Source organism: Macaca fascicularis, chromosome 6, assembly GCF_037993035.2.
Source record: "Macaca fascicularis isolate 582-1 chromosome 6, T2T-MFA8v1.1".
In the NCBI taxonomy this organism is placed as follows: Eukaryota; Metazoa; Chordata; class Mammalia; order Primates; family Cercopithecidae; genus Macaca; species Macaca fascicularis.
The window spans coordinates 39002881-39016765 of record NC_088380.1 but is presented as its reverse complement, the minus strand read 5'-3'; the positions used below and the strand labels follow the sequence as shown (position 1 = coordinate 39016765).

The 13885-nt window shown below is 43.1% G+C and overlaps 2 long non-coding RNA genes across 2 annotated transcripts in view; one reads left to right on the top strand and one right to left on the bottom strand.

Moving 5' to 3' along the window:
- LOC141407138 (uncharacterized) overlaps positions 1 to 13885 on the bottom strand; it is an 84284-nt gene that overhangs the window by 15487 nt on the left and 54912 nt on the right. The window lies entirely within an intron of this gene.
- On the top strand, positions 3698 to 13790 carry LOC123573942 (uncharacterized). The gene is made up of 5 exons (XR_006698685.2): positions 3698 to 3787; positions 7440 to 7505; positions 8150 to 8312; positions 11377 to 11446; positions 12023 to 13790. It is a non-coding gene; the product is annotated as an uncharacterized lncRNA (long non-coding RNA).

Genomic DNA, 13885 nt, shown 5'->3' with positions numbered 1-13885 from the left:
AAATAAATCTCTGTTGTTCATAAACTACTCAGTCTATGGTATTTTGTGATAGCAGCCTGAACGGACTAGGACAATTGGGGTGGTAGGGGGAGGGGAGCCTTAGAAGGAGTTACCACCTATTAAGATGGCGCATTGAGGATCCACTCAATGTAGCAAGCAGAGATCAAGCACTCACAGAATGGCTAGGATTTAGGAAAGAGATAAATGGAGACAATAGCAATAATGATAATAGAACACTTTCTGTGACTAAACTATTTTGAGTCTACACATTTTGAGAAATGAATCATCAGGGGGAGAAGAGCAACAGCATATATCTAATTAACAATAAACTCAGGCTAATGTAATACACAGTATATTTAAGAAAAGAGCTATGAAATTGCAAAGGAGGGAGCTGGAGAACAGTATTTTCCAGTTGGAGGAGAGAGACAGGAAAGGTTTCCTGGAGAAATCTATTTGTATCGCAGCGCCTGCCCCCCAGCACACCCAACCTTCAACCAGAGGGACGGTAACAAGGCAGAGGCCCTCACCCCTGCCGGCCACATGGGAGGCCATGGCACACATTTGGAGGGGCGTCCCCCAACCTCCATTTTACCCCCTTTCTATCTGGAACGGTTGGAAAGCTGAAAGCCTTCCGAGGCTACCTCTCTCTACAGGAGAGCTTGGTTTAGCCAGAGAACTGCCCTTGCCAGAGATCTGGGAGGCAGACAAGAGGCAGAGACCATTCTCCATAGCTGTAGTGGCTGATGAGTGAGCGCCAACAGATGCGTGTGTTTCGACAGCTGACCTCCATCTTCTGCTTCAAGGGGTGAGGTGGTTGAGGCAGCAGCCCTAGTAATTGCAAAAGCAGCAGCAGTCTGTTCTTTGGATGCTACCCATGGTTTGTACTTGAAACCTACATTCGATCAGCAGCCTCCTGACTTCTGCCCCCCTAGCACCTCCTGCTTGGAATACCTAGAATGGTTTCTGTTTTCCACACTTTACTCTGAGAAATAAAGATGCTTTAGATGACTAATTAATGACTCCTACAGATAAGTAGTAATATAGAGAAAATGACAGCTAATTTGGACCTGGCCATGATCACTGCATCCATTTGTTAGCCTCCTGCAAATTGGCCTCTGTTCCACCACCCTAAGGGAAAGACCCTATCTGAGATATCCAGCGACCCCATCCTTGCAGAGAGACCCCTTAGTGACCTCTCTGCTAATTCGTTGCCCCTCCCTTCCTTAATATGGTTTCTTCCTGTATCTGACCTTTCTGTGACTACCTTCTCCTTTTGTCTGAATTATCTTTTTTCCTACCTCTATCAAACTGCCTAAGTTCTTGGCCTTCTACACTTCTAACTTTGCATTCTGTCTCTTGGGAAAATACATTCGTGCTTTCTTTTGTTATTTCTGATTATCTACTATGTGCTAGGAGCTATGGCCCAGGTGAAGATAAGCTGCAAGATTCTTCTAAGAGAGGCAAGTCAGTTACAGAAAAGGCACTTTCCAGTGCAATGAGCATTCTAGGGAAGGTAGGCATAAAGGGCTTTGAAAATGGACAGTAGAAAATGGAAGGTAGAAAATGAAGGAGGCTTCATGAAGAAGACAGCTTGGGAGTTGAATCAGTGAGGACTTTGATAGGTGAAAACAGGCCTCAGGGAAAGGAAAACATTTTAACAGGAGGAAATAACATGAGAATTGAATGGAAGTAAAAAGGTATAGGGCACGTGGGGAAATCCTACTCACATCCATAAAACAATCCAGTATGCTGTGTGCATCACTTCATGATGGATATATGCCCTGAGAAATTTGTTCTTAGGCTATTTTGACATTGTGTGAACATCATAGAGTGCACTTACACAAGCCTAGATGGTATAGCTTACTACACACCCAGGCTATATAGGGTAGCCTCTTGCTCCCAGGCTGCAAACCTGTGCAGCAGGTTACTGTACTGAATACCATAGGCAACTGTAATGCAATATAAATATTTGCATATATATAAACAGGTCTAAACATAGAAAAGGTACAGTCCAAATACAGTACTGTAATCTCGTGGGACCACCACTGTATAAGTGATCTGTCATTGACCAAAATGTCATTTTTAGTGCATGACTCTGGTAAGATTGTGAGCTCCATGGGTGAGGAACCTGTTCACTAGCTGTCTCTCTTCCCAGAATTCAGCATTGCACCTGGTACATAGTAGGCCCTCACTAAGTATTTGTCAATGAAAGACTAGAGAGATGAGTGAATGAGTCTAGTTCAGAGCGCAATCACTCCCTCCTGCCCACACTGCTGCAGTTATGTCAAGACAGGGAGACAGAGCCCTGAGCGAAGAACTCTACTCCTCAGCATTTTCCATGAAGCCCAGCCAGGGAGCTTCCTCCTTACTTTCCCTTCTACTCCTCCGTAGTCAACCAATCCATTGGGTCAAAGGTACCACTAACCATGAGCTAATGTTGATGGTTCTACCTTTAAAATTTGTCCAGAATATAACCCAGTTCATATTCTGGGTTCTGCTATAATCAAGTACATGGCTCACATTCCACCTTGATCCCTGACAAACACAGCAGCCAGACTGGTCCTTTCAGAAACATCAGTCCCAGCACATTACACTTGTGCCCTTCCCAGCCCCACATGTTCTCCAGGGCCTTACATGGTCTCCTCTGTGATATGATTTGGCTCCGTGTTCACACCCAAATCTCATGTTGAATTGTAGTCCTCAGTGTTGGGGGAGGGACCTGGAGGGAGGTTACTGGATCACGGAGGTGGATCTCCCCCTTGCTGCTCTCATGATAGTGAGTGAGCTCTCACGAGATCTGGTTGTTTGAAAGTGTGCAGCACTTCCTTATTTACTGTCTCTCTCTCTCTCTCTCTCTCTCTGTCTCTGTCTTTCTTTCTTTGCCATGTGAAGAAGGTGCTTGCTTCCCCTTCACCTTCTGCCATGACTGTGAGTTTCCGGAGGCCTCCCCAGCCATGCCTCCTGCACAGCCTGTGGAACCGTGAGTCAATTAAACTCTTTTCTTCATAAATTACCCAGTCTCAGGTAGTTCTTGATAGCAGTGTGAGAAGGACTAATATGCCCTGCTAACTTCATGAGGAGCGTGTACACTCACTGCTTCAACTTCAGCTATTTCCATGCTAGCTAATTTCCTTCTCATGCATGGTGAGACATGCATTTCAATTATCTTCCTAGTTTCTTCCAACTCTTGCCTATTTACCTCATTTGAAAAGTGTTATTCCCTCTCCTTTCTTGGTCCCTTTCGTAAGCCAAGAAATAAGCTGTATTAAGTTTAATAAATCTAAGAACAGTTCTACAGATTTAACTACCCTGGGGTTTGCAATGAAATTAAATTAAACAAAGAACCTAGTTGGCATCCTCTGAAATTTGTCAGAATCTTACACCTGTGGAGTATATCAGCATCCCCACAGAGGTTTCGATTGCCTCCTTCTGCTCTCCTAATTAAACCTGCTATTCTTTTGAAGGCCAGCCTCTCAAATTATACAATCTTTCCAAAATAACATCTTACTTAGGATTATTGTTTTTATGATTGTTTAAATAGTAATATAGAAAAATAGGGTTTTCTTATATCTTTCCTTCGCAATAAACAATTTTCAACAATATAATAGCTTAAATAGGTGATTGTGATGTCACCCTTAGGATATAATCACTGCTTGTCACATCGTTTCTGTAGAAAAACCAACTCACATATGATGAAATGTGATGGGGGTGAAATAACAGCAGTGTGATTTTCGACCACCAAGTTGCCTTGGAAGGGAATTTGGGGATGTGCACCGCTGGAAGCCATGTGAGTTTTGAGAGTATGTAAATTCAGATGACTTGAGGGAATGTGGTGTGGTAAACAATTATGCAGTGCCTATTTGTGTGTGCATAATTGGTTGCTAGGACTGAGCCATGATTAGTCACCAAATTACAAAAGCATGACTTTTCCTTCAATGGATGTAGCACTTGCCCAGGATACACAGTTTGGAGACAGTAGCATGGGTTAGATTTTTACCCCATTTGCTCACTCGGCAGGGGTCTGTGTGCAGTGTACAATTTGCACAACTATATGTGGGACCCTGCTAAGTTATCCAGAAAAATTGCATCCATATGATGCCCTACAAAATGCCAAAATCTACAAAGCAGTCAACCTGTGTAGTCTACACGAAAGGAAGGACACACTTATTCTAGTGACCCAGATTCAAATCATAGCCAAAGAAACAGTGAGGATAAAAGGTCAAAGAGAAAAGTCACACAGTCCTGGAGTTGAGGGAGAAAGAATGGGGCATGGATGAGGCAAAGGGAGACGAAGAGGAAACAGATTGGAGAGAGGGAAGAGAAAGGAAGGAAGGAAAGAAGTAAGGAAGGAAGAAAGGAAAGAAGGAGCAAAAGAAGATTTATGCATAAAAAATGTAAGTTATTTTTGAAACATTCATGACCCCCTCCCCTTTTTGAGGCATTGTTGTGGGGAGACAGAGATGAGTCCTGATCCTTAAGCTCGATCTACTCCCATGCAAAAGAAGGAGCAAAGCAATTACACACGCACACATGCACACACACACAGACACACACACATGCAATGAGGCAGCCATCTTTATAAATTTCAAACTGGAGCAAGGTACAAGAAGTCCATATTAGTCAATATTAATAGCTATGCCAATGAAAAGTTCTTGCTTCTCAAACCAGCACACCATTCTCAGAAGCCAAAGGAGGAGAAAGATTCAGAGAGCTAAAGTTAAATCAGTTCAGAAGAGGAAACGCTCCCAGGGAATTCACTGTTTCATTTCACAACACACCTCCTTGTGTTGGTGCCCTGGGCACCTGATAAGCTGTAAACAAGAGACAGACGGGACATTGATTTTGAGTCTGTGTGTCCTACAGAGAATCTACCCAGGCTAGGTAAGATGAAAATAAAGGGATGGGCTAGGGCCAGGATTTTAGAGCTTGAAAATATTTTGCTGCCTGGGAGAGCGTCTGTAAGCAGATGATAATAATGACAGTTGGCTGTAGGCTTTGGCAGATGCATTTCCCAAGCATTTTCAGACTTAATGAGTCCAGAGAGCATCCCGTGGGGCAGGACAGTCACGTTATTAGCAGATTACGGCAAGGAAATGGGGGAAATCTACGGGTTCAAGTGAGCGATGGGGACACCAGAAGTAAGTATCTCAGCCTGAATCTTCACAAACACTTTTGCTTCCAACCTTTCTCCCAGGAGGGGCAGGGGAAAGGGGTGGCTTGAAGTATGAATGTGGTTTCAGGGAAGAGGAGAGCGATTCTCCACATGTGCATTTAGTCCCTTGTCCTCATATTTGCACACACGCCCATGATACTGCCTGAACCAGCAGAAATGACCCCATGGCAGTGGGGCCTGTATATATTGTACCACTTGCACAATTACACGTGGCACCCTGCAAAGTTATCCAGAAAAAAATGCACTCATATGAGCTCTAGTCATCCGGCTGCCTAGCAATTTCTCAGTACCCTTCCTTGGTTTGAAGATGTCCAGATTTATGAATCCCACTTCTCCAGGAAGAAGCCAGAAACTCACTTTCCTAAGTTGTCTATAGCTGGACACAAGCAGGGCCCTGGCCTCTTCAGATAGACCGTGCCAGACTTTGATTGTAGGAGAGCGTTGCGTAAGAAAAAGTGCAGAGTGGAGGAATTCTGATGAGGGTGACAGAGAGACACTTAGTTTGCAGAGTCCAAGGTTGTGGTGGTTCCAGTGGTAGTTCCCCTGCTGTGCTATAACAGCAGAGACTCTCCTGGAGCAATAATTAAGGTATCTAGCTCAGTAGCCTCCAAGCCTGATTGTCCAACTGTCCTAGGTACTCTGTGTAAAACCAATACAGTTCAGTCACTACAATTGATGTAGCTACAGAGAATTCTGTTGTTTGCAACCAAACACTCTTACTAATTGTCCTTGTACTTACAGGCGATGCAAAAAGAAAAAAAAAATCAGTGATTAAAATGAAATTTTAATGTAATAATTTTAGAAAGCATTTAGGTATTCAAAAATAATTTTGCAAAAAGTATAAATATATTTCTACGTTATTTTAAAATCAAAGAAACAGAATCCCAGAGAAGCCTAGTCATATATCAAGCTGCTTAGCACAGTAAGATTAAAGTGAGAATTAGGGGCCAGGCATGGTGGCTCACGCCTGTAATCCCAACACTTTGGGAGGCCGAGGCAGGCGGCTCACCTAAGGTCAGGAGTTCAAGACCAGCCCGGCCAACATGGGAAACCCTGTCTCTACTAAAATTACAAAAATCAGCTGTGCATGGTGGGTGCATGTCTGTAATCTCAGCTACTCAGGAGGTCGAAACATGAGAATCACTTGAACCCAGGAAGCAGAAGTTGCAGTGAGCCAAGATTGCACCACTGCACTCCAGCCTAGGGAACAGAGTGAGACTCTGTCTTAAAAAAAAAAAAGAAAGAAAGAAAAGAAAAGAAAAAGAAAAAAAGAGTTGAATGCAACATTTTATAAATCAAAATTAATGAAAAATCCATGATGCACAAAATATCAAAATTTTAAATAAATGCAAGATCAGTATTACTGATTTTTCCCTTTGTCTCAGACTCTGATATATAGTTACTTATGCTGTCTTTAGGGAACTTGCACATGTTATCTTTAAACAAATTAATAGCACAGATTAGACTACTTCATTGCCTCTTCAAATAATCAAAGTTTAAATCTTCTTCTTCCTGCTATGTGAATCTTCTTCAGCAGAATATATAGTAGCATCTCTCTCTGGAAGCATTCCTCAGCCCACAGATTTGGATTAGATCAGAATCTCTGTGTCCAGACCTGTCCGGATCTTGCAGAAATATTAATGTTGGCAGAATCTCTAAAATATCAGAGTAAATTGAACCAAATTAAACACAAGGAGACATAAGATCAAATTTTAATGAATATTTGGGCTGCTGGCCACCCAGCCCTTCTCCATAGGTGAAAGCCTTGATAAATCACAAGGATGGTGGTAATTAGTGTTCATTTCACACTACATGCCAGAGGCCATGTTAGACGCTTGAAACAGTGGATGCTTCTTGTCACAATTTCCGTGAGGCAGGAAGTCCTATGACAAAAGTAAGGATGAAGTTCCTAGTTAAGAAGTGGCAGAGCCACATCATAAGCCCAGGGTAACAAATGCCAGGGCTGAAGTCTCCCTACCACATCATGTTTTATTTTAAGAAAGTGGACTTTTTCTCAAGAAGTCTGAGGACCACAAAGCATCAGGCCCGGGCTTCCCCAGCAGTCAAATGGATATTGTTAGAACGATGGCTTGGGGAAAGCCACAGCTTCTCTTTATTGAGTGAAGGGAGTGGAAGGAGAGACAGCTGCAGCCTGCAAGCCTGGAATCTCTGTCCAACAACCAAGAACCTTCAATTCTCCCTGCACCACTGAGGAGTTTAGTCCCAAAGAAGCACCTAACATAATTTTATACTCATATAATCCTAGGTGTTCTGATATGAGAAGAACTTCTTCAGAAGATGTCTTAATGCATATGGGGAAACTGAGGTCCAGGTAAGTAATTTTCATAGAAAACTGAGACTAGAACCCAAGTTACTCAATCCCCAGTTAAGACTGAGTTCATAACACCATACGGCCATGCAAATTAAGTCCTGAACTCTGTCTATGCAAAAAACTGTGCTTCGTCACTGAGGCTGACAGACCCTCCTCAAAAGATTTAGTCTGTACACCGAAGGGGGGAAAATAATTTTGGCATTTTATAGGCTAAATCTAGCTTGCCGATGTGGTTGAGTTTTTTTTTTTTTTCTTGGTTTGTCAAGTGTTTTTGAAAAATTTGAACTAGTCGATATAATTTAAAAATCAGGAGTTTTCACATGCAAATCCAGATTTCTGGCTCCCCTTGAAAAAAAGTCCAAGATCAGGACACACTGGAACCACTTTCTCACATGGAAGCTATTGGTTAGAGCAGGTAGTATGCTGAGCCAGATCATACCGGCTCACAAGAGCCAATGATAAAATATTCAGAAATGTTGTGGGCCACGTGTTAAATGGTAGCTTGAAATCAGCCGCAGGATCATTTACAGCAGCCATGTTACCATGGAAACATGGACAATGGAAACATTGGTCCATTGTCCATCTGCTCCTGCCCCGCATTGGTCAAGGACGACGCCACCAGCAAAATTCTCTTGTTCTTCTAGATTACACATACATGAGTTGTCCTGGAAAATCTCAAGTCAAAGAAGCTGCACTGCAGGAAATCAATATGGTGCAGGCCCCAGGCAAGGCATCACTGACTATACTCGCAAGAAACAAATGCCTGCAAAAATCAGGACAAGATGATTTTGAAGCTGTGCAAAACAGGTGTCTATATATTGGCTTTTTTGAGTAGCGTAACTATGAACATCCTTGTACATCTCTCTTGTGCACGCGTATATATTTCTGTCAGATACACGCCGTAGGACTGGAATTGCTGGAACATAAGGTATTCACATGTTCAACCTTAGGAGAAATGGCCAAACAGTTTTCTAAAGTGCTCTTATTTATTTACATTCCCACCAGCCATAAAGGAGAGTTGCGGTTGCTTCAACATTTAGTGCTGCCATATTCTTTTTCAAACCATCACTTAAAAAATCACTTCCTGTTGGCTCAAGATGATAGTCAGTTTGTACCTCTTTGACTATGTGGTTTACTTAGCACCACGTTTTATATCAGGCCATTTGTGTTCTGTGTCATGGCCACAGATGTGCTCACATATTCCAGGCTGATGGGGTAAGATCAACAACTTCACACTTGACCCAAGTGGCAATCCAAAGTAAACAAGGAGGAAGGAATAAGTCAATAAAATTCCCAAAAGAAGTCACCATAATTGATTACATTTCATTTATCAGAAAACCATTCCAAGTCTTTGACTAATTTGGGACTCCCTGTTGTGAGACAAAATCTCTTCCTCTGTGAGTTATTAAAATTCTCGCCAGGAATATCCAGGGAGCTGCTTTCCTCTGCTCCAAGTCTCAGCGTCCAGGCTGTTTGTAACACATAATCTATGATTGAGAAACAGGAAAAAAGGGAGACCATCTTACAAGATCTGGTCCCAAACCTCCTTTCATTTTAGTTTCAGCCCCAAATCAACCCTACTTGACTGCTCCCTCACACCACAAAACAACGGAGTGCTCTCATTCTGAAGTGCTCCCTTGGCTCCCACTGGTCAGGATAAAATTGGCTTCCCGGGAGTCATTCTGGCCTGACCTCCAGCTAGGATCACCTCCTAGGAGATGCACCAAGTCTGGGAAAACCACCCTCAAGTATCTCTGGCTTGTAAATGTCCATTCCAAAGACTGAGCAGTAAGGATGAATGAATTGCAAATAGAACTAGTTTCTGTTTAGGAAACCCAAAGAAGCTCCCTGTGTTCTTCCTCTGTGACCTGCAGTGGACAGCCCACTCTTTGGCCATGATGAACAGTGGCTCTCCAATCCTGCCTCTACCCTTGGTACCGTTCCAGCCCACCTGGGACAGGTGGGTACACTGCTCGTCCGTCCCGCCATGCCAGACCATTCATGCCATGCCCACAGGGTGGTATCCTGGGGGAGAGTCCTCCTCTCGAGAAAGGTGCTCTTTCTTCACCATGGGCAAAGGGAGGTCCAGCTGACCCCAACATTTTGTGCTGGCAAGCATCCAGGAGATGCTTAGTAGCTGTGAATTATCTCAACACCCTCTCACGTCCTGAGGAAGAAGTCACAAGTCATAGCATTATTCCTTTGACGTGTATTCCTTTTCCCATAGGGCAAAGCTGGCTTGCTCATGAGCGTGTCCACACTTCACACACTCCAAACATGCCAATGCACCACACTTGTAGGAAGCAGGCAGCAATGAGGGTAACAGAAAGACTTCAGAGCTTCATCCGAAAACTCCTTTACTGAAATAACAGCAAATATTTATTGCTGGGCTCACTATGTATACTTACTAAGCACTTTCTATATATCTCACTTAATTCTCACAATGCTTTGAGGCAGCTACTTGTATGAGCCCATTTCATAGCTGGAGAAACTGTGTCCATGAATTCACAATTAGGAAGTGGTTAGGGTGAGATTCAAACCCAGGAAGTCGACCTCCCAAGGCCATGCTCCCAGTAGCTATATTGTAGCAGGATTTCTTCTCCCATCACCCGGCTGTGGATCCCCAGCCCCCGGCTACCTGTTTTCATCTATCTTCTTTGTGGTGCCAGCTCCCAGACTATCCTGAAAGTGTCTCCAAGGCTTTTGGTTGGGAGCCAGCCCAACCTCTTGTCTTCTCCCCAAACCCCCAGGAGACTTTCTAAGATCAGAATCCTTGGAGAGTTTTGAGCTGCCCAGTAGCAGAGTCCACACCGGTAGCCCTCAGCTACTAGCAGAGGAGAGTCCACACAACATACCTGAAGTCCTCAGCTTCAAACCCCAGCACCATCACCCAACAGGAGTGAACATTTAGCAGGTTATCTAAACTCTCCAAGGCACAGCTACTTGGGAGGCTGAGGTGGGAGGATCACCTGAGTCCAGGGAAGTTGAGGCTGCAGTGAGCCATAATTGTGCCACTGCTCTCCAGCCTGGGCAACAGAGTGAGACCCTATTTCAAAAAAAAAAAAAAAAAAAAAAAAAAGCACAGAGTATTTTATCAAAAAGCACCAGTAAGACATTTGTGAAGAGTCGGCTTCTTATCTCAGAAGTGTGTTTCTGTTCATGTCAAATACGCATTTTCGTGTCTCTTGTAAGCACATATAATTGAGGTTAAATCTCAAACTCATACTACTGCAGTGGCTCTTGATCAGGGAGAGTATCAGAATTACATTTCTGAGATTTCTCAAGATGGCTTTAAAATCACAGAACCAAGGATGTGTGTATTTTGATTCAGACACCGTTCCCACTTCCACAACCTGCTTCTACCTTCTCAGTCAACAACCACTATCCTAGTAGCTTTTTAGATGGTGGGCACCCATCCAAATGAACAGCTTTGGAAATGAAAGCTTGAAAAATCAAAATAGGCTGGGCCCAGTGGTTCATGCCTGTAATCCCAGCACTTTGAGAGGCCAGTGTGGGAGGATTGTTTGAACCCAGGAGTTCCTGATCAGCCTGGGCAACGTAGTGACACCCTGTCTCTAAAAAAAAAAAAAAAAAATTTTAAATTAGCCCCTCGTGGTGGAGCATACTTGTAGTCCCAGCTACTTGGGAGGAGGAGGCAGAAGGATTGCTAGAGCCTGTGAGGTTGAGGCTGCAGTGAACACACACACACACACACACACACACACACACACACACACACACACACACATATGTATGTAGTCTAATTTCTGTCCAAAGACATTCTATTTGCTCCTTGATTCTCTGTCCTTTTAAAACAGTCTCTCTTTCCAGTTAACACCTAAGGCTCTGACTTACTTTCTTTCCCCAATAGTTGTCATAGCCTTCTCCAGCATGTGTTCCTTCTATATTTCAGACATGGCATAGGAGACAGCAATAACTAAGTATGTACAGCAAATCAAAGGATGGAGCCTCAAACTGAAGCCAAGTCTACTATATCTTATCAATTTACCCAATACCATTGTCTCTCTCTGTAGAGGTTACCCTTTTATGCACATAAATGTGAATTAGAACGTCTCCGCCCTGCTCCTTTCAGCAGCACAGCTCTGCAATGACGCACGCTGCCATCCATTTCACTGGAACATTTGCCATAAAGTTGCTTTAAAAGACATTCTCTTACAATACTGTCAATGGCCCTTGCATTAAAAATGAGAAAAATATGGAAACATGCATTAAAATATTCAGAAATAAATGGCTTTTTTATTACATAAAAGCTCTCATGTGTCTCAAAGGTACTGAGAATAGAATAATTTCTCATAAATTAGATTATTATTGCTGGGAAAAGATCTATTTTAATGCCAGTTTTCTTGGGGATTAAACCAAACCCGAACAGTCCATTGGGGGGTGTTCATAAATGTATGTATAAGTCACATACTGAAAAGCTTTAAGTGGAAAATACGTGCTGATGAAGCAGTCTTGGAAAAGACAGAACACATTCTGTTTGTTCTCATGTCTGGCAGGGGGCAACTATTGCATCCAGAAAAAAAAAAAAAAAAATGAAGATGATGAGTTCTCTGCAACTAAGATGAAGACCCACTGAGCTTTGGGGTTTAAAATGCAACGTCAGAACTTCAGACTTCCGGCACCTAGGTCTCCAGCTGCTGGGTGGTGCCAGCATCAGACATACACTCTGCAAAACAGATACTGTCTTAGGAAAATGTGACCCTGTTGTCCTTTCAGGCCTATATTTCACAAGAAGACAAATGGAGAGTTAAAAGGAAAACTGCAGATCTGAGTGAAGAGACAGCAAGTTGTTTTTTCTGATATAGCCAGAAAATAAGATGTTCTGGTTAACATGTGCTAAACATGTCGTGCGGACTTTCAGACTCAGAATGTGATCACATGTATTTCTCACTGAAACTATATTGAATGTTATTTGACCATTGTTGAATCAGTCATCTTGATAAATATTATCTTCGTACAGTACCAAGCAGAGAGTCAGTGACGAGAATGCCACTGAAACCAGCTTTTTATAGGACAAGGTTTTCATGGTTTTAGGGGGTGGGGAAACTTGCACAGTAATCTACAGTATTTAATGATTTAGGCAGGGTAGGGGAAAAGCGATGAGCATTCATTTTGCTAGCAGTGTAACTTCCGTGGAAGAATGATATACTGCTAATTGTACTTCACATTCCCTATACTTATACAGGCTTTACTACATGATCCAGCATTGTGATCAAAGATGGAAGGAATCTCTTAATAGCTCTCCTTCCTTTTTCTATTCTTATTTCCTTACCAATTCCCTTTATCCCTGGTCCTTTTGCATCTTTATTTTTAGTCAGTACCCTGTTACTCTGCTGGAAAGATCTGTGTATGAAGCTGGATAATAAAAATGTCATGATTGCCATTTATTTGGAGAGGTAGAGTGGAGGACTTGGGCAGCATAGCAGCCCAGGCTGGAAGAGAGGATCTGGCAGGGAGGAAGTTTGGCTGAAGGACAGGCCCCCTCAGGACTGATTTCTTGGCAGTCTATCCAAGTCCTTGGGTGTCTGCACTGGAGTTATAATAATAGCCAATCTTTATTAAGCATTTTGTCAGTGCCAGGATCTGTGCATTATCTTATTTAATCCTTACACAACCCCGCAAAGTAGGCACAATTACCATCTCAATTTAAAAGATGAGGGCTGGCTGGGCGCGGTGGCTCACGCTTGTAATCCCAGCACTTTGGGAGACAGAGGCAGGCAGATCACGAGGTCAGGAGATCCAGACCAACCTGACTAACATGGTGAAACCCCATCTCTACTAAAAATACCAAAAAAAAAAAAAAAAAAAAATTAACTGGGTGTGGTGGCACGCGTCTGTAATCCCAGCTACTCGGAAGGCTGAGGCAGGAGAATGGCGTGCCCATTCTCCCGGGAGGCGGAGGTTGCAGTGAGCCGAGATCGTGCCACTGCACTCCAGCCCAGGCAACAGAGCAAGATTCCATCTCAAAAAAAAAAAAAAAAAAAAAAAAAAAAAAAGATGAGGGCTAAGACTCAGTAACTTTAGGTGAATTTCCAAGTTCACACATCAACTAAGTGGTCGATCCAGCTGTTTCATTTCAAAGCTTGAGCTTAGACCATCCCCCTCCAATTAATTAGCTATGCCTTCCTTCTTACGCTTATCTCTTTCCTCTCTCTCTTTTTAAGATTATAAAGACTTTGGCCCGGCACAATGGCTTATGCCTATAATTCCAGCTCTTTGGGAGGCCAAAGTGGGTAGATTACTTGAGGTCAGGAGTTCGAGACCACATTGACCAACATAGTGAAACCCTGTCTCTACTAAAAATACAAAAATTAGCCAGGTGTGGTGGTGGGTGCCTGTAATCCCACCTACTCAGGCGG